The sequence below is a fragment of the Palaemon carinicauda genome, chromosome 31, assembly GCF_036898095.1.
Source record: "Palaemon carinicauda isolate YSFRI2023 chromosome 31, ASM3689809v2, whole genome shotgun sequence".
Classification (NCBI taxonomy): domain Eukaryota; kingdom Metazoa; phylum Arthropoda; class Malacostraca; order Decapoda; family Palaemonidae; genus Palaemon; species Palaemon carinicauda.
In genome coordinates this window covers 21249106-21270821 of record NC_090755.1, presented here as the reverse complement: position 1 = coordinate 21270821, position 21716 = coordinate 21249106, and the positions used below count along the sequence as shown (strand labels likewise).

The window sequence follows — 21716 nt, the reverse complement described above, 5'->3', positions numbered from 1 at the left end:
TGGCCCCGTACGAGGACCCCAAGGCAGAAGCAGTGGATGCCATGTCACTGGATTGGAGCAGATGGTCCAGGATATACCTGTTCCCTCCCCCCAACCTTCTGCTGAAAGTCCTCGCCAAACTGAGAACCTTCAAAGGGACAGCGGCCCTAGTGGCTCCCAAGTGGCCCCGGAGCAATTAGTACCCTCTGGTCCTGGAGCTGCAGCCCACGCTGATCCCCCTACAGGGCCCAGTTCTCTCTCAACAAGTACAGAAGTCGACTGTCTTCGCTTCATCACTGAAAGTCAGGGACCTTCATCTCATGATTTTCTCTCCTTGGCCGCAAAGAAAAGGTTTGGAATCTCGAAGAAAAGTCTAGACTTCCTCGAGGAATACAAGACCGAATCCACACGACGGCAATACGAATCTTCCTTGAGAGAGTGGGTCTCGTTCGTCAAAGCAAAAAATCCTACGGAAATCACCATTGATTTCTGCATGTCCTTTATTCACCTTCATGGACAAGGCTTAGCAGCCAACACGATTTCCACCTGCAAATCGGCTTTGACTAGACCACTACTGTACGCTTTCCAGATTGATCTGTCCAGTGATATCTTCAATAAACTGCCAAAGGCATGCGCTAGACTACGCCCAGCACCTCCGCCAAAACCTATCTCCTGGTCCCTGGACAAGGTGCTCCATTTTGCCTCTAACCTGGACAACGTTTCGTGCCCTCTAAAAGACCTGACTCAAAAAGTTATCTTCCTTTTTGCTCTCGCCTCGGGAGCCCGAATCAGCGAAATAGTGGCACTGTCAAGAGACGAGGGTCATATCCTGTTCACAGATACAGGAGAACTTACCCTCTTCCCTGATCCGACGTTTCTCGCAAAGAATAAACTACCCACCAAGAGATAGGGCCCTTGGAGAATCTGCCCCCTGAAGGAAGATGTCTCTCTATGCCCAGTGGAGAGTCTTAAGGTCTATCTTCGAAGAACTTCAGACTTTGGTGGAGGTCAACTCTTCAAAGGAGAAACATCGGGTAGCGACCTATCACTGAAACAACTAAGAGCGAAAATCACCTACTTCATTCGCAGAACGGATCCTGACAGTACACCCGCAGGTCATGATCCTAGAAAAGTCGCGTCTTCTCTGAATTTCTTCCAGAGTATGGATTTCGAAAGCCTCAAGAGCTTCACAGGGTGGAAATCGTCGTGCGTTTTCTTCAAGCACTACACGAAGCAAGTGCATGAAGTTAAACATTTCGTGGTAGCCGCAGGTAGTGTTATGAAACCTGCCGTTTAACTCTGCATAGAACAGCAAGTTACTTGGGACTTTAACTCTACGGGTGCCTGTGTTGACCCTCGTGTGATACATAGTGATTTCATGGACACTTAATGTTTCTAATAGACTGTTCTTATCAAGGTGAAATGTCATAGACTTCACATGAGTGCCACATGCTCTAGGGCATGATGTGTTTTTCTTTGAAAAAGACTGACGTTCCTCTGGAACTTGTGTTTCTAAAAGTGAAATTTCTTTCGATTCAAGATTGAAGTCTTTTATTTTCTATGTACATTATTCTTTATTATTGTAAATTAACTTTACACTTATTATTGCAATTGTTATCACTATAATCTGCAATCTATGAAATAAAATGTCTATTTTATTACATGTGCGTCTCTCTCCGCTCCTATTATTTTTATGAAATACATGATTGTCATAGTTTCATTTAACCCCTTCCTTTTGGAATGAGAAGAATAATATGAATTTACTTGTATTATATACTCACTCATGCTGTGTAATATTCCTACTTGAATACTTACCTTCGTCCTGCCTTCGAGACCAGATTGATCTCTCCTCCAAAGGAGTGTAGTGATTAATTATCACTTACCTATGCTTGAGAATATTCCTACCCGAATATTAACCTCCTGTCTTATCTCCGAGTCCTGCACGAACTCTCCGCGGGGTGAGTAGCCCTTCAATGATCACTTCGGATTTTGGTATGATCCGCCGGGACTTCTCTGCCAGGGGGGCAGGAAGCTGGATCCCCACGGAAACTCTAACGAGGACACATTACATACCTCTATTCGGAGCCGTTGGCACTTGCTTAAAAGGGGAAATTTTCCACGATACATTAATTCTCTGGTACACTTCCATCAGGACGTCATGGCTTGAGCCCAAAAAACGGATTTTGAGCGAAGCGAAAAATCTATTTTTGGGTGAGATAGCCATGACGTCCTGATGGACCCTCCCGTCTATTCTAGTCCAGCCTTTCAGGCCCCGCCCTGTCCTGCTGTATCATGGAGATTAGCAAGAAGCTGGCCTCAGGATGAGGACGGACGTGACGTCATTTAGCAATGACGCCCGTTTGTTTACGTTTCGAGTACCAAAAGCACCCCCGGATGAGTGTAACTGTGGAACGGCTCCCCAGTTATTCTCCACCTTTCCATATCAAAGTGTTAACTCTATATGGGGTGCAGATAGCTATGTGGCGTGTTAATACATACGTCCCCTGTTGATATACGATATCCTAGAGGGAAACCTTTAGGGTACTCGCACCAGAAGTTAGAATTCTGTGATAACCTTTAGTTTAATTCTCTGGGAATATCCCTGTAGTTAAATATACCCAAGGAAGCTACTGAAGGAACCCTCCATCAGGACGTCATGGCTATCTCACCCAAAAATAGATTTTTCGTTTCGCTCAAAATCCGTTTAAATATACTGACGTAGTAATGCAAATTATGAACAAATATGTCGCAAAATTTACAATTAAATTCCATCCTATATTCCAGTAAGCGTTGCCGCTCTGAATGATTGACCGCTCGCTCAATAGATGGAGCCATTCGTTTTGCATAGGAGTATCTGGTATCTTTTATTCACACACTCATTTGAGTGCTATTAGGCTCAGCCTTCCTATCTTCCTTCGGTATATAGTCTTTGTTACGAACCAAAGACAGTTACAGTATATAGAAAAAAAAAAGTGCGCTTTAGCAACGCCATCTATTGCAGAAGCGCCCTACTAATTAGCTATTGAAAAAAACTAAAATTATCCAATTGGTTTAATATTATTTTTCCAGTGATTTTCCATAGACCTGCATTAAGTCACATTGATCATTAGACTACCTATATTAAAATCACATTGACAGACTACCTATATTCTCTTTCTTTAAAAACATAACTTACAAAATAAGTGAAGGACACTTGTCCGAAATAGGACCTGTGCCTAGGACTAAACAAGGAATGGGGGCACAGTGTAAAATCCGGACGTCAGATGCCGTCCGGGAAAATAGAAAACCGCTTGTATTACCGGTAAAGGCACCATAATACACCACATTTTTGGGCTCAAGCCATGAGGTCCTGATGGAAGGTTCCTTCAGTAGCTTCCTAGGGTATATTTAACTACAGGGATATTCCCAGAGAATTAAACTAAAGGTTATCACAGAATTCTAATTTCTGGTGCGAGTACCCTAAAGGTTTCCCTCTAGGATATCGTATATCAACAGGGGACGCATGTATTAACACGCCACATAGCTATCTGCACCCCATATAGAGTTAACACTTCGATATGGAAAGGTGGAGAATAACTGGGGAGCCGTTCCACAGTTACACTCGTCCGTGGCTGCTTTTGGTACTCGAAACGTAAACAAACGGGCGCCATTGCTAAATGACGTCACGTCCGTCCCCATTCTTCTGCCTGTAGCTCCTTGCTTTAGTCGGATTTTCCTTGAGTGCGTTTTTCATCTGCTTACATCGCCGTTATGTCGCTACCTTCAGCCTCGCCTTCTTCTGGAAAGTTGAGTACCAGGTCCCAGTATTGTTTAAATAAGCTCTAGCCGTAAAGTAACTTCTACTTTTCGTAAAATATTGAGTTTTGTGGCAGAGCTGTGCCGATCCCGGACGCGCCATTTTGTGGCGTCGCTGTTCATATCGCATGCTTTATTTAGTTAGCCAGAACAGCCTTCTCCGGTCATTTAACTAATTAATATTATTAGTTATTTAGTCTTCATAGCTAGGAATTACTTATATCGTGTTTTAGCGCTCATCAGACTCGGTCGCCATTCGACCCCATACTAGATCGCTAGCTTAGCCCCTAGGCTGGATATCCTAGTGCTTGTTTTCATGCATGATATATACCAGTGTTCCTAGGTTAAGTTATGAAGATTGTGGCATTATTAAACATACTATTAACTGTGATGTAAGTGTTTTCGCCTTCGGGGACCATATACGGGACCGGGTTGATTGCGTATCTTTCCACCCTAACCTAATGTAGGAACCCCTATATGCTCCCTAATCCCCCTGCCTGCGGGCGTTCCCTCTGTGTGGCCTTGCTTCCCCTTCTATATAGGGGAATCTTGTCTACAAACAGTATTTATCGCTTCTCTGTCTACCCTAAGGGAATGACCCTCCCTTAGGGTCGTGACCGAGAAATAAGGACCGGCTCTGCCCTTCCTCAGTTGCACCTGGTTGGGTTATTCCTTCCTCCCTGCAACTTGCGATGTGTCTTTCAAGCTTGCCTAGCCTAGGAGTTAGCCCTCCTTCTCTAGGTTAAGCTCTGGGGGTTGACTCTGCCCTATTATAGTTTTGAACGGTACTCCTGTACCATTCTCATTCTGGGCTACCTAACCTAGGTTAGGGAGCGTTCTCCCTCTCCTTGGTGGCCGTTCTCATACAGTCTCCCCTATAGAAAGACCCTTCATCTTCCCCCTCCCCACCTATCCCTTTGGTGTAGGCTTGCCTACACACATCTGTCCTTAGTCCTACAACTCCTCCCTTGAGTGGAGTGGTAGGGCTAACTTTTTCTCCTGCTGAGCTGGCCCTCTGGTACACACACCCTTCATAGCGTTCTATGGGGATGGTTGCCGGCAGCGGTCCGGCCGGCGGGGGTTTCCCCCTTCTTGAGTGCCCTCTAACCCTCCCTTGGGTTATCCGAGGCACCCGGCCAACTGCCGGCTCCCTGCCGCCGGAGGCTAGGAGTATCCACTTCTATCATGAGTGCACTCTCTCCAGATGGATGCCGGAGGGGTATGAGATCTTACCCCTTCCATCCCTCCGTACCTTTCTCTCCTTCTATCCTGGTGCCGGTCCCTTGCCGCCTCTACTGCCGGCGATACCGCCATTACCTCAGGTGACATTCTTTCATAAGATGCCCTCCCCCCTCTAAGATGTCAGCCTTCCGTTTTCCGGAGGCTGCCGCCTTCCGTCGACATACAGCCGACGTCCCACCCCTCATTTTACCTAGTAACAGCTGGCCGACCTTCGGAACCGGCCACCGGCGTGCCGGCATTGATTGCCGGCGGTCTAGGTATACAACCATATACATATCTATCTTATGAATTGATCCAAGCTCACCAGGCCGTCAGCCTTCGGCTGCCGGAGCCACCGCCTCCTGCCGGCGACCCGCCGCTGTGCCGGCGGTCGCCGCGATGGTATTATATTTTAAGATACTCAATGTGTCTGTCTTGATGCCTTCCACCCTACAGGACCGGCCTCCGGCGTGTCGTCGGTCTGCCGGCACCCTCCGGAGACGTTAAGGGACATGCACCCCTTCTCATACCTGCCGACAACATGCCGACAGCCTACATACTGCAGCCAGATGGCTTAGCCACTTCTATATATAGGTATTTTCTTACCATCTAAAATTGTGGCTGTGCTGTTTGATTGCACATTACAATATTCCAGCATACGCTGTGTGTCTTAGTGCAGCCGATTGCCGGAACCTATATCTAATAAGGGGTTTCTCCTATTCCCCTTCTACTCCAGGGATCTGAGTGGTCTCAGTCCCTGCTACACCTCGCGGGTAATTTCTGTTAGAGGCTTAGCTTCTACCGTTTTGTGACCTTCGGCCACAAAAGAAATTGCCTACTGATAAGGTCACGGTAACCGACTGGGCGGGATTCACAAGTATGTGTCTATCTACTTCCTTTCTCGCTCATTATTCTCAGGCATTATAATACCTTGTGAATTACTTTAATGCTTAAAAATTTAGATTAAGTTATCTTAATTTTAGAGAAATGTAAGTCATTCTTATGCCTTCCATGTACTCATTATCTCTTTCTTTTACAGGAGGAGTATATGAAGTGTGAAAGCAACTTCTGTGGAGTGAAGCGCCCGGACTTCTACGGGCACAAGGCGTGCCGGACCCACGCCCCCTGCGCCGCCAAGAAAGGCGACCTGAAATACTGGGACCTGCAGAACTGTACAGTCTGCAAGAGTCGTTTGGCCGAGGCGTTCGACGACCCTCCTTCCGCGGAGGCAAGGGACAACGCTCGAGAGAAGCTATGCAAATGGGTGCGTGGCTTCCAGAAGAACGCCACCGGACCGTATCTCGCCAGCGAAGATTTGAGGGCCTTGCTTTTCCCAAAGGCATCCAAAGACTCTGTGGTCCCCCGTGATCATATCCCCACCGTCCAGCTCGTGGTGGAACCTGATATTGTCATGGCCCAGTCCATGCATGAGAGCCATTTGGATTCCGATAACGTGGAACGTATGTCGGAAGTGTCAGAAGAGACGGAGAAGAACCTCATGGGCGAGGAACTCGACTATGAGGAAGATCAGGTGGAATATCCTGATTCGGAGACCGAGGTCGCTCCCGCTCTTACTCCCGCAGCGACTCCTGCACCGTCCGAGGAACCTGTTCCTTCAACTTCCGCCACCCCGGACCTTCTTCCATCGGCCACTCAGGAGGTCTTCAAGATACTTGAAGCTCTCATGGAAAGAAAGCTACGAGAAACCCAGGAGCAATTCCGGTCTACTCTAGTTAATTTTAAACAACCGAAACGGATTTCGGTTAAGGACCTCCCCACTTGCTCGGAAGCTAACCCATGGAGATATGCCGAGCATATGCCAATCGCGACTGGAAAGATCTACATCAGTGAAAGGGTTGGCTCTATCTTGTTGGAAGAAGTGGAATTCTTCCCGAACTTCAAGGCTTATCCGGACTGTTACGTCCAGCTCAAGTCTGAACCAGCCTCAAAGGAGGAGACCGAACCGAAGGAGGTTATCGTGTTCGATCTCGCGAAGGCCCAGGCTATGCTAGCCCAGGCGGTGAAGAGTAGGGGTTTCACCACCTCCAAGATGCCGGCGCTTAGTAAGAAGCATCCAACCTTCGTTGCGCCGAATGATGCGACTTTCCCTTTCATCGAAAAGGCCTTCACAGCCGTCTTAAAGGCAGTGGAGGAAGGGAAACCTTGCCCTGCACTGGAGGAGTGCAGACCCTTCTCCCTTACTGTACCTCCCGATGATAGGCACTGGAAAGACGTCCAGTCAACCTTCACGGTGGGGAAGTTAGAGCCTGACGTAGCCGGTCGTCAGTTCAATGAGGACCTCCCAAGGCTAAATGATCACCTCCTTCGTAGGGAACAGGATACGAAGGAGAGGCTTGCCGCATCGCTGTCCCTCCAGGTACAGCTAGAACTTATGGCCGGGGATACTAGAGTCCCGGATTTTTATATGGTCCTCGCCATAACACAATTGGAAACGGTGACAAAGGACCTGTATAGCTTCACTAAGGCTCGCAGAGCCTGTCGTCAATTCGTGTTTGCCAACGCGACGGTGAAACACGAACCCCGGAGGCTGATTTCCTCCAATATCTGGGGTAAATATATCTTTCCCTCCTCCCTGGTGAAAGAGATTGCAGACAAGGCCGCCACGGAGAATAGGAACTTTCTCCATAAGTGGGGCATGTCAAGAAAAAGGAAATCCTCTCAGGACGATGACCCTCAACCTAAGAGGAAATCTCAAAAGCCGAAACCCCAGCAACGTCAACAGAGACGGCAGTTTCCGGGTACCGCTACTCCCCAAGTAGCCACACAGCCACAGCAGACCTTTCAGTTGGTCCCCCAACCAGTGGTGTCGCAGTCACCGGTATTTAACCCTGCGTATGAGCAACACGCTACTACCTTTCGTCCCAGAGGTAGGGGCTCAAACAGAGGTTCCGGCAGAGATTCGTCCCGCTGTCCCTCCAGAGGCAGAGGAGGAAGGGGAGCTAGCGGCCGAGGTGGCAAACCCTCGGGACACCAGAAGCAATGAAGTGCTTCCGGTGGGAGGAAGACTCCAACAATTCCAGGATCGTTGGACCTTCGAACCCTGGGCACACAGCATTGTCAAGAAGGGACTAGGCTGGAGCTGGACGCAACCACCCCCAGCCTTCTAGCAATTCTTCCAACAGTCAACCCCCCTCCTGGAAGAATATGTCCTAGAACTCTTGAACAAGAAGGTGATCAGGAGGGTAAAGTCAACCAGGTTCCAAGATAGACTATTTTGCGTTCCCAAGAAGGACTCCGACAAACTCAAGAGTCATTCTAGACTTATCCCCTCTCAACAAGTTCATTGCAAACAACAAGTTCAAGATGCTGACTCTGCAACAAATAAGGACCCTTCTTCCTCAAAGGGCCTATACGGTCTCCATACACCTGGCGGATGCCTACTGGCACGTTCCAATGAATCATCACGCTTCCTCCTACCTAGGATTTCGACTCCAAAGGAAAAGTTACGCCTTCAGGGCCATGCCCTTTGGGCTCAACGTGGCTCCACGGATCTTCACCAAGCTGGCAGACGCCATCGTCCAACAACTCCGTCTTCAGGGCGTCCAAGTGATGGCCTACCTAGACGACTGGCTAGTCTGGGCGACATCGCCCGAAGATTGTGTAAGAGCCTGCAACAAAGTCACCCAGTTCCTAGAGCATCTGGGATTCAAGATAAACACCGAGAAATCTCGCCTCTCTCCAGCTCAGAAGTTCCAATAGTTGGGAATCCATTGGGATCTTCAGTCACACCGCCTTTCCATCCCACAGAAGAAAATGAAAGGAAATAGCAGGGTCTGTCAGAAGACTTCTGAAATCCAAACGGATCTCAAGACGACAGCAGGAACAAGTTCTCGGCTCTCTACAGTTCGCCTCTGTGACAAACCCAGTGCTTCGCGCACAGCTAAAGGATGACGCGGGAGTCTGGAGACGTTTCGCATCCATCGCTCGAAGAGACCTCAAGAGACTTCTTCCAAACAGACTTCGCTCACTATTAAAGCCGTGGTCGGAAGCAAAGGCCCTGAAAAGGTCCATTCCTCTTCAACACCCGCCTCCATTGATCAACATCCACACGGACACTTCACTGGAGGGTTGGGGAGGTCACTCCCACCAACGACAGGTTCAAGGAACATGGTCTCCCCTATTCAAGACGTTTCACATCAACATCTTGGAGGCCATGGCAGTTCTCACCCTGAAGAAACTCCCCCCGCCTCCCTCGATCCACATCTGTCTGACTCTGGACAACTCGGTGGTAGTCAGGTGTCTCAATCGTCAGGGCTCGAGATCGCCCCAGATAAATCAGGTACTTCTTCCAATCTTTCGTCTGGCAGAAAAGAAGAAATGGCACCTGTCTGCAGTTCACCTACAAGGATTCCGCAACGTGACGGCGGATGCTCTATCACGGACAAGCCCAATAGAGTCGGAATGTTCTTTAGACGCAAGATCATTCTCCTTCATCTCTCACCAAGTCCCGGAACTTCAGATCGATCTCTTTGCAATATGTGGCCCCGTATGAGGACCCCAAGGCAGAAGCAGTGGATGCCATGTCACTGGATTGGAACAGATGGTCCAGGATATACCTGTTCCCTCCCCCCAACCTTCTGCTGAAAGTCCTCGCCAAACTGAGAACCTTCAAAGGGACAGCGGCCCTAGTGGCTCCAAAGTGGCCCCGGAGCAATTGGTACCCTCTGGTCCTGGAGCTGCAGCCCACGCTGATCCCCCTACCGGGCCCGGTTCTCTCTCAACAAGTACAGAAGTCGACTGTCTTCGCTTCATCACTCTCCTTAGCCGCAAAGAAAAGGTTTGGAATCTCGAAGAAAAGTCTTAACTTCCTCGAGTAATACAAGACCGAATCCACACGACGGCAATACGAATCTTCCTGGAGAAAGTGGGTCTCGTTCGTCAAAGCAAAAAATCCTACGGAAATCACCATTGATTTTTGCATGTCCTTCTTCATTCACCTTCATGGACAAGGCTTAGCAGCCAACACGATTTCCACCTGCAAATCGGCTTTGACTAGACCACTACTGTACGCCTTCCAGATTGATCTGTCCAGCGATATCTTCAATAAATTACCAAAGGCATGCGCTAGACTACGCCCAGCACCTCCACCAAAACCTATCTCCTGGTCCCTGGACAAGGTGCTCAATTTTGCCTCTAACCTGGACAACGATTCGTGCCCTCTAAAAGACCTGACTCAAAAAGTTATCTTCCTTTTTGCTCTCGCCTCGGGAGCCCGAGTCAGCGAAATAGTGGCATTATCAAGAGAAGAGGGTCATATCCTGTTCGCAGATACAGGAGAGCTTACCCTCTTCCCTGATCCGACGTTTCTCGCAAAGAATGAACTACCCACCAAGAGATGGGGCCCTTGGAGAATCTGCCCCCTGAAGGAAGATGTCTCTCTATGCCCAGTGGAGAGTCTTAAGGTCTATCTTCGAAGAACTTCAGACTGCGGTGGAGGACAACTCTTCAAAGGAGAAACATCGGGTAGTGACTTGTCACTGAAACAGCTAAGAGCGAAAATCACCTACTTCATTCGCAGAGCGGATCCTGACAGTACACCCGCAGGTCATGATCCTAGAAAAGTCGCGTCTTCTCTGAACTTCTTCCAGAGCATGGATTTCGAAAGCCTCAAGAGCTTCACAGGGTGGAAATCGTCGCGCGTTTTCTTCAAGCACTACGCGAAGCAACATTTCGTGGTAGCCGCAGGTAGTGTTATGAAACCTGCCGTTTAACTCTGCATAGAACAGTGAATTACTTGGGACTTTAACTCGACGGGTGCCTGTGTTGATCCTTTTGTGATACATAGTGATTTCATGGACACTTAGTGTTTCTAATAGACTGTTCTTATCAAGGTGAAATGTCAGACACTTCACATGAGTGCCACATGCTCTAGGGCATGATGTGTTTTACTTTGAAAAAGACTGACGTTCCTCTGGAACTTATGTTTCTAAAAGTGAATTTCTTTCAGATTCAAGATTGAAGTCTTTTATTTTCTATGTGCATTATTCTTTATTGTTGTGAATTAACTTTACATTTATTATTGCAATTGTTATCACAATAATCTGCAATCTATGAAATAAAATGTCTATTTTATTACATGTGCGTCTCTCTCCGCTCCTATTAATTATTATGAAATATATGATTGTCATAGTTTCATTTAACCCCTTCCTTCTGAAAGAGAAGAATAATATAGATATACTTATATTATATACTCACTCATGCTGTGGTAATATTCCTACCTGAATACTTACTTCGTCCTGCCTTGGAGACCAGATTGATCTCTTTCTCCAGGGAGTGTAGTAAATATTTATCACTTACTTAGGACTGATTTTCGTCTAACTTCCCTCCTTCCCCGTTTTTTTACCCCCCCCCCCCCCCAGGGGTCGACCTCGACCCTGAAATACCTTTATAGGGGTAAGTGATCAAACAGCAAAGTTATTACCTAATTATAAATTGTCGAACAGTGTTGATACTTGTTTGGTTCTTTATAGTTGGAAAGTGTGGGTGGATGGTGTGTCTACCACTTGCATGACATTGGTTTTGGCTTAGATGCCATATATTGCCATGAGGTCCATTTTCCCTCAAATGCTAATTTATGAAATTTTTTTATTTTTTGCAAATTTCTGATTTTTTTCTATTTATTTTGAATTTATCTTCAATAATGGCCAGCAGGCAGTATTCCCTCGGCATGGATGTCATCAACACACTTCTAATGGAGTTAAAAAGAGATATTGATTATAATATGGAGCTTGCAACCTCATTCTTCATTTCAAGTGGTAGTTTGGGCTGTAAGAGTTGTTGCGGTCTGCGGCCATTTTGTTGACATACCCGAAAGGTAAGTTGGCATATCTCTATATATTCTTGTTCTGTATAGAATTCGTGATATTTTGGTATATTTTAATGCATAAATATCATATTTTATAGGAGATACAATGATTTTCATAAGAAATTTACATTGTGAAACTAGGCCGTCAAAAAATGACCTTTAGATTTCGCCCCTGATATAACAGTAAATTAAATCTTAGTGCACATTTTATTATGTATTTCTGTTCTAGGATAATATGAGTTTATTTTATAAAAAATTTAGCCTCTTCCTATTTCATTTGGGTACCCCAAAAAAATCATGAAATTTGGACAAATTTTTTTGGCCCAAAAAAGTTACCCTTTTTTTCTCATTTCAGATCTTGACTTCTATGGGTCCAACTCATTTCCAGCAATTACAAGCTGTTGCTTTGCCATCTAAGAAGGTGTCCCTAAAGGGATTTATGTGTATATGTATATTTCTATTTTTTGTGAATATTTACGTTATCTTTTTTTTTTTGTATACTTAAATTTTTAATATATTTATAATAAATAGTTATTTTGTAGATGGGTATCATTTATATTTATATTTTTGGAGTCGGGGTCGCTCACGGCTGAGTATACCCTTAATGGGGTGTCCGAGTAGCGTAGGCCAACCTATCCAGGGTTAATTCTCTGGGAATATCCCTGTAGTTAAATATACCCTAAGAAGCTACTAAAGGAACCTTCCATCAGGACGTCATGGCTATCTCACCCAAAAATAGATTTTTCGCTTCGCTCAAAATCCGTTTTTTGACACTGATAATTTTCACTGATACTTTGTTATTTCCTGAATAAATGTTCGAAAAATGACATATTCGAAGATAATTTGTATTTTTCCTAACCATACAAACCTTAGCTATTTACAATGGGTTTACCTTTTAGCGCAGCTGAAATGGCGAGCCATTAGAATTTAACGAGGGTGTATTACCCCCGCGCTAGTTAGCGGGGGGGGGGGTAGGGGAGTGGTAGCTAGTTACCCCTCCCCCCCTCACACACAGATGAATGCTCACTTTCACTTAGAGGTAGGACTTGTCTTGGGGGACAGGGCTGGCGGGCAAATATGTGTAAATAGCTAAGGTTTGTATGGTTAGGAAAAATACAAATTATCTTCGAATTTGTCATTTGTTCCGTAACCTAAATACAAACCACGCTATTTACAATGGGTGATTTACCCATTAGGAAGGGTGGAAAGTCCCCAGCCATACTGGCTTTGGCTTTACCCGGGGACTCAGAATCCGAGTGAGTCGCACTCGAGAAAAGGAGTCCCTGCACCTCACAAGCTCCTTGCTCCGCAAGGAACCGTGTGGCCTACATAAGCTTGTGTGTGGAGGAAGAAGTGTGACCCGTCCTAGGCAGTTGATCTGGAGTTCCAGAAGGAACTCTGGGTTAGGACGTTCCCAATACCACCTCGTCAGGGTATGGGGGATGCGACAGTATTTACTCAATACTCGGAACACAAGGAAGCATGGTTTACCTGCAGAGGTTCAAGGTCAGCTATGCAGAGACCAGGATGCTGCCTCCCCGTAGAGGGGATGATGAAGAAAGAAATAAGGGCCAGACATACTTCTTTCGTTCATGCAGACTAAAACCTGATAACAATGCCCTCAACCTTCTGCTACCTGTCCAAAAAGGAGCCTGAGGTTAGACCAGCTGTTGCGTAGCCACCACAGAGCGATAGAAAACGTATCGAGACTCCTGTGGGTCACGCCCTGCAGGAAGCGGGCTGCGAAGGTCATTAGACGCTTCCAGACTCCAGCTTGTAGCACCTGCGTCACAGAGTAGTATTACTCGAAGGCGAGGGACGTTGCGATGTATCCAACATCGTGCTGTAGGGCGACGTGACGGGGGAGGGTCTGGAGACAGGTCGAGATGAATGTCCTTGAGTCCGGGCTGAAGAGGTATACTGGTGACTCTCCCCCGTGTCCTCCTTGTGCTCCCAAATCGGCTGCAACTGAGGACGAACAGCAGCTGTTCCCAAAGCTAACCTCTCGATTCCTTTACTGGCAAGAAAGAGAAGGTCTTGGGACATCAGATACAGAATGGAGACTCGAAATCTTGAAGGAATTGGACCGAAGGGCCGGGACCCCAGATTCTGAGTCTAGCCAACAACTCAGGAGCGAACCTGAATGTTGCCTTCCCCTCTTCCTTAGAAAGGGGGAGTTGTACGAGACCAAGAAGATTGCTTACACACTGGCCGTGGCCAGAGTGAGCAGGAGACCCAAGGCGGGATATATCCGAGGCCTGTCGTAAAGGGTCTTGAGAAGATCTCTTAAAGGACTAAAAGTCCGAGCCATGCTCCAAGTTGGAGGTCTTCCTCCGACTAGGGCAGGGACGATCGTAGCTTCACATGAGCGAGGAAAGATCCAGCGGGCAGGAAAAAGTTATTCCTTTAAGCCTGAAGGTCAGGGAAAGGCTGAGCGACAGGCTTCATTGCCGAGAGCGGAAAGGAGTTTCCTCCCGCCGAAAGGCAATAAGACCGTTATTGCTGGAGAAGAGGCCTCAAGGGAAGAGGTATATCTCCCACGGCACCAACCACAGAAGACTCTTCACTTTGCCTGAAAGACCCCTGCGGATAACTATCGCAGATGACGCGACCTCCGTACCGCGACTGTAGCGGGTTGTCTCTTCTTGAGGAGGAGGCGTAGTGTCTCCAGGCATGAAGCCGAAGCGACGCCCCGGTTCGGGAGAGATGTCGCAGTGTGGTTGTTTGAGTAGTCTGCGCCGTGAGAGAAGCTCTCCCGTGAGTTCCGTCAGGGGAAGCAGAGGGTCCAGAAACCGTTCTGCGCATAGTCCCAGTGGAGCTCTCCCATTGAAAGGTTGACAGACAACCTGGTCTTGTTGAGACCCATTGTCCACAGACAAAAGGGAGGGAAGACGCAGGCGTCGAAATTGTCCCACCATCACCGGAATGCATCTTGCCAGAGTCTCGGGGTCTGAGACTGGGGGGAAGAACAGCGGAAGCTTGAGGTTCCAAGCTGTCGCGATCAGGTCCCCCAGACCAGGACTTGCTGGTTACCCAAGGTCAAAGACCCCCAGGTACACTCTCTCTACGAGGCTCTGCTCGGATAGTCGGAGAGAACATTCCCCTGCCTGGAATGAGAGAGCCGATGGTGGTATTGAGAGAATCTCAATCATCCCGGTATCTCTACTGCAAGATGTGAAGGTGTGAAAATGCGTCCCCTGCTGGTTAGAATACGCCAGAATCATGAAGTCGACGCGCACGGGGCGACTCGGCAGGAGCTGTAGGATCTGTAGAGGGGCCAGACTAAGGCCCCTAAGCCTGCCTGAATGATGGAGAGGTATCCTTCAGGTCTTGACCATAGGCCTGGACCGGAACATGCCCCCCCTTTCCTTTGACGAGTCCGAGAACAGCATCAAGAATGTGGAGAAAGGACAAGAATATCCACTACCATCAAGAGGCTCCATAGGTCAACACCCATTGCAGGTCTAATAGTTCCGCTGGTCCCATAGGGGCCAGGAAGTCCGGTTAAACGTTTCCTGAAGCCACCGGAACTTGGACCGCCCCACATGGAACTTATCCTGAGGCGACCGTTCGGACTATAGACGGGTCAATGAGGAAAGGAGAACTAGGGAACGTTCCAAGGTAGGGCTGAAAGCTCTGCTTGACTGAGAAGAGGTACTGCGACTCTCCTCAGTCTTTCCACAGTCAACTGAAAGGAAGGCTCGGAGGATGTGGTAACAGAATCTGGCGTCCCCAGGTGGTCACCCATCCAAGTACCGACCAGAACCAACGTTGCTTAACCTCGCTGGACGGACGAGAAGCGGGGTTTCCAACGTGGTAAGGCCGTTGACTCAATATCATGGCCAGATACTCCAGATGTTGAGGCAGAAGAAGAGAAGGCTCCAAGCAAAATACCATGAACCCACACTCATGGTAAGCATCCGGAAGCTTGTCCCGGCGCTGAAGAAGGTCGAACCCGAGCCTACCGGAGTTGACCAGCCCTCCAAACAGCAAAGGAGGCGGAAGCCTGCACCTGAGCGGCCATGAGGAAGGCAGGGAGAGTTCTCTGGGGAAGAAAACCTGCTATGCCACGGCGAGATAGCCACACTGCATCATAAGCAGGAATACTTGCAGTCTAGGCTGAATTCGACGAGCTCCCTGGAAGACGGATGGAATGGAAACTGAAAGTATCCGTCCTTCCGATCCAGGGTTTAAGGAGTCCTGTCGCCTCGTTACCAGTCTGATCGATTCTGCTGTTCTACGCTGGCCGAAGTTTGTTCGACAAACTTGATCAGGGCTGAGAGGTCGACTACGGAACTCCCCTCTCAGATCCTTCCTTACAAGAAAGGATCGACTGAAGAGGCCGGGGGTGAAGCCGTCGATGATCCTATGGAAGACCTTCGCCTAAGGTATGGATCATTCTGCCCAACCGGGCAACTCTTGCTGACGCTATGGCATAGAGGTTCAGAGACACTGAATTCGCTGACAGAGACGGCAGGCGCGATATCCTTGGCTGATCACAGAGATTGTGCGGCAATGGGCATCGGGAAGCTGTCATCCGGATGAGTAACCTTAAGCATCCTTCCAGCGAAAAACCTGCAATCCTAGAGTTCGTGAACTCTGCCGCTCCTTTTAGGACTATGCCCCCCCGGAGGAGTCTCCCGTGCCATCTGTTCCTGACAGGAGGAAACTGCAATTGGACTCCTTGTCCCAGTTGTCGTAGCCGATAACTTAGGTCGACGTGGTTGAAAAAAAAGGGCGCTGGAGCCCTGCAGAGTCTGGAAGAAAGCGCCTTGGAGGAGTGAAAACGGAAGTCGATTTCCTCCGCACAGCCGCTGTCTAAGTCTCTGTCCTTGGGCACAAACAAACTCTTCTCAAGGATGGAAGGGTGTCTGAGGTCGTCGACCTCCACAGATAAGACACCCGAAGGAAGCCCTCAGTCAGCGCGTCCAGATGGTACAACATCGAGCTTGTCCGCAAGTTAGATACTTAACGACGAAAGGCCAAGGTGCCTGAGCTCGAGAGGAGGAAAGTACCCATGATCTTCCTGTAGCTTCCTTGAACCAAACCTCGGGCCGTAACCGAGGAGGGAAAGGACCTGGTAAGCCCCCAGAGGAAGGGATAAGCAGTCACCCCTTGTCCGATGGAGAAATCTCGAACGGAAAGCCCCCCCGCCAAAAATCCTTCCAGGGAATGACGGGGAAGGACTAACCCAGGTTCTGGAAGAGGAGTGTTGCTCAGATCTCCCTGAAGTTTCTCCTATTCTTGCAAGTGCCCTGCTCTGCGTTTACGGGGTGAGGCCGTGTTCTGGAAATATGCTCCAGAAGAACTCTCCAGGCTGACCATGCTGCGAAAACCCCAATGGGAATCGTGGTCGCAATCGCCCTGGAGCTCGCGCGATGGTAATTCAAAGATTTGCGCGTGGGCGAACGTGGAAGCGCCCATGCGCGGTAACGCAGGAACGCAAACGAAGGTGAGCGAAGGAGCGCAGAAGGAGGGCGAGCGTGGTAGGAAGGGCGAGAGCTGGTGGTCGGCGAGCGATAACCCATAGACGAGCAATGGATACTGCAAGAAAGCCGACGTTTGTGCGAAGAAACACCGTCGGTTCGCGCGACGGAACACCGTCGGTTCGCGCGACGGAACACCGTCGGTTCGCGCGACGGAACACCGTCGGTTCGCGTGACGGAACACCGTCGGTTCGCGCGACGGAACACCGTCGGTTCGCGCGACGGAACACCGTCGGTTCGCGCGACGGAACACCGTCGGTTCGCGCGACGGAACACCGTCGGTTCGCGCGACGGAACACCGTCGGTTCGCGCGACGGAACACCGTCGGTTCGCGCGACGGAACACCTTCCGTCCGCGCGACGGAAAACCGTTGGTTCGCGCGCGGGGCGAATATTGGAGAGCATGGGCGCGGACGCGCATGAGCGTAGACGTGCAGGCACGTGGGCGTGTGGGGCGCGCAGGCGAATGATCGCGCGGGCGCACAGGCAAGCGGTCGCGCAGGCGAGCGGTCGCGCAGGCGAACGGTCGCGCAGGCGAGCGGTCGCGAGGGTGGGCAGGTGCATGAGCGCGAGTCCGAGGCGGTGAACGCAAGCGTTAGCGCGATGGCGAGGAAACGCGCTGCCGCGTGGGCGAGGAAGACCGCTGGCGATATGGATCAACAGGCGACCGGTGGTGAGCTGGTGAGCGCTAACGCGCAGGTTGGCGATGGCGCGTTGTGGCATGCCGACGCGATGGCGAGCAGCATGCGCAGGTGGGCGGTCGCGCGATGGCGAGCAGCATGCGCAGGTGGGCGGTCGCGCGATGGCGAGCAGCATGCGCAGGTGGGCGGTCGCACGATGGCGAGCAGCATGCGCAGGTGGGCGGTCGCGCGATGGCGAGCAGCATCCGCAGGTGGGCGGTCGCGCGATGGCGAGCAGCATGCGCAGGTGGGCGGTCGCGCGATGGCGAGCAGCATGCGCAGGTGAGCTGGTAGCTGGTGAACCATGTTCCTTCAGAAGTGTTGGAGAACGTTGGCGTGCCGGCTGTAACACACGCGGGCGATCCGGAGATTGCCAAGAGACAGGTGATCGCTGGCGAGCTGATGATCGCTGGCGAGCTGATGATCGCTGGCGAGCTGATGATCCCTGACGAGCAGAAGGCAACACGTGGAAGCCTGCGCATAGAAGAAGAGTCCTTGACCCCGACCTGAACCGAAGTTCTAGATCGCGAGGGCGAACGTGGGCGCGTAACAGGAACCAACAGGAACAGCAGGGATGATCATCATGAGAGCGCTGATGAGCAGGAGAGCGCCTGTGCGCTAACACTGAGCAGGAGCAGGAGAGAACACAGCAGAAGGGCGCGCAGGGGAACCCTCACACGCAAGGGAAGAACCCCCGTGAGAGGCAACCCTTTGCCCCGAAGGGATCGTTGTCCGCCGGGAGACTGATGTCCGTCGGAAGACCGTTGTCTGTCCGCCGGGAGACTGATGTCCGTCGGAAGACCGTTGTCCGTCGGGAAGATCGTTGCCCGTCGGAAGACGAGATCAGACTGCTGTCCATCTGCACCAAGGCGGAAGATCAAGAAAAAGGAGTTGTAGGCTGCAAACGGAGATTCAAAAAGGCGCCTCTTAGCACCCTTATAGGGAGATGAGAGGCCCTTACGACGAGGCGGACGGTGGGCCTTACGGCGAGGGAGGCCAACAGCAACAGCAACAGAAGAATCCTCCGAAGAGGAGTCTCTATGAGTGTACTCTCTCGCGAACGAAAGAGAAACACTTCGTAGAAGAGACTGGTCAGCTAGTGACCTAAAAGGAGCAATCCTCCGAAGAGGAGCTCCTGCAGTTGCCCAGCCCCTTGAGCGAAACTGCAGGTGTGATCGCTCAGCACCAAGAGCATAGTCGCACGAAAAAAAGGCAAGAGAAGAACCCCCCAAAAGGGAAAAACTCAAGCCTGGACAGGAAAAACTTCCCTCGGAAGGAAAGTTACCCGCCCAAGGAGAGTTCTAAGAGTTCTGAGAGTTCTAAAATGAACTGGAGAGCTGTCCGTCGTCACGGGAGTACTTCCAGTAGAAGGAGACACGCCCCTGACGAAAATACAAGGGGGGAGGCAGCAACAGCCGAATCCCCAGGCCTCAACAAGACAGCTCACACCGTTGCCATATTACAGAAACGAAGTAGATCGGTAACTGTAAAAAAATAAAACAAAAAACATTAGTACACATTCATTCCCCCGGGAAGGCTCCGAAGAGGAATCCCGAGGGAAAGGAAACAAGAATTACACAACAGGCACGTGCCCTCACAACCACTTACACTCACGGAAGGAGAGCTGTAACCAAAACAGAATTATAACAATTATAATTATGTAACTATGTAATTATGTAATTTAAAAATGAATGAACACTAAAGAAAGAACGAAAACCCCGAAAGGAATCGTTCTACAAGCTGAAAAAAACAACTACAATTAGATTCATAAACTAATTGAGACAAACGTACGGCGTAGCAACCGCCCCCCCCACACGGAAAGGAAGCTACAAGGGCGTAGTAACACGTAGTAAAAGGGTGAACGACCTCAAGAGAGAGAGAGAGAGAGAAAGACATAAGTCAAACTCGATCGTCACCCATAAAATTACGCCGTGGTGGCCTAACTGCCGAGGACTCCACGTAGATATCGTACACTACACACACAACTCTGAAAAGGAAACTTACTGATTTCTATACTCAAATATATATACAAACATGAAAACATGTTTACATATATATTGAGTAAATGAAAAGTAAGCGATTAAGTAAAGACAAAACAAACAATGGCTGCCAAGAGAGGACCAAGACAGAGACGTCTGTCACAGTCCGAGCCAAAAGTGAAAGTGAGCATTCATCTGTGTGTGGGGGGGGAGGGGTAGCTAGCTACCACTCCCCTACCCCCCCGCTAACTAGCGCGGGGGTAATACACCCTCGTTAAATTCTAATGGCTCGCCATTTCAGCTGCGCTAAAAGGTAAACCCATTGTAAATAGCGTGGTTTGTATTTCTGTTACGGAACAAATATTGATTTATTTTCACTTTATTGAGAATAATCTCAATCGGACGTCAACATTACACTATTTAACTGCCTGCTATTTTACCCTGTTAGGATAAAAGCCGGACGTCGCCCTACCTAGTACTCTCATTCAAACCTCAAGGTGTCGCTAGGTGGCGGTACCATGGTGAAAGTAGCTAATGGGCACCATCAGCCTACTGTAGCTTTCTTTGTACTGAATTCCTCCCAGTTGTTCACGCTTCGCTAAGTCTATGCCTGGATGCACTCGCTTGACATAATTGGATTAGTGATACTCATGTGCTACTGATTGATTAATTAGGATCTACTGACTCTTTAACTGGATTATCTCACTTGGCATAATTATAGTTCAAACGTTTACACTGATATAATGGCGACACTGTTTGCAGGCCCTTCACACTTGAAAAGACCTGATTTCAATGTAAGTATACCCTTTATTATTTTCTAAAAGTAATTTTACTTTAATAGTTTGATTAGGGGTAATGTAGGCTAAAAGTGTTGGCACAAATTGCTCACTAATAAAATAGCCAGTGACACCTGCTACTCCTTCTGCTCAGCTACCGACTTATCGTCTGTCTGGTGGGGGGTTACCAGTGGAATCTACTGACTCTGAACAGCCTGAAAGCTCACAGTGCCTTTTTGAGGAACGCACAATCGGCTTAACATACAAGGAAGCTCAGACCATTCTTGAATCTGCCCATAACCAACATGGTATGCAGATAAGGACCACACCACCTGTGCAGCCTCAGGGGGGCCAGATATTTTTGTTCAGCAGTGAAGAGGATCACACAAAAATCAGTATCAATAGATGTATAGCCTTATAGGGCAATAGCTGCAAAAATGGTATGCAGCAGTGTTCTCACCTCAGAAAAAAATTTATAATCAATGTGTCAGTGATACTGCACTGATTAGATTGGATTGTGTTTTTGTCTTTACAGATGATTGGAGATGTGACCAGTACACTTGGAAACTGAACAATGGTATGCAAAAGTATCCCCAGGGTAAAGGGCAAACTGCAACAATTAAGAAACAGTATCACAAAATGAGTAAGGAGGGTACATTTGTCAGGGGAACCAGTCACTACGGCCCTCAACCACTACAGCCCCAGTTACTACGGCCCTAGTCACTACGGCCTCATTCACCGTCAGCCCTAGACACTACGGCCTCCCAAGATGGTAACTTAAATATAAGAACTACAGTGGTACCTCTCTCTCTCTCTCTCTCTCTCTCTCTCTCTCTCTCTCTCTCTCTCTCTCTCTCTCTCTTCTTCTTCTTCTTCTTCTTCTTCTTCTTCTGTTTAAGAAGCCAAAAATGTAACTGTAGAGATCCGTCTTGTCAAGGATGGTAAACACACACGTCGCCAGCACCGTCAGTTTAG

At 48.9% G+C, this 21716-nt stretch overlaps 1 long non-coding RNA gene and 1 pseudogene across 2 annotated transcripts in view; both read right to left on the bottom strand.

Moving 5' to 3' along the window:
* The window catches only part of LOC137624339 (uncharacterized), a 165230-nt gene that overhangs the window by 51755 nt on the left and 91759 nt on the right, over positions 1-21716 (bottom strand). The window contains exon 1 of one of the 2 annotated variants that reach the window (XR_011040721.1): positions 20438-20547. The exons of the other annotated variant lie outside the window; for it this stretch is intronic. This is a non-coding gene — a long non-coding RNA (uncharacterized lncRNA). Of the gene's footprint in view, positions 1-20437; positions 20548-21716 lie in introns of those variants that run through there. 2 annotated transcript variants of the gene reach the window in all.
* LOC137625126 (5S ribosomal RNA) lies at positions 15533-15651 on the bottom strand (annotated as a pseudogene).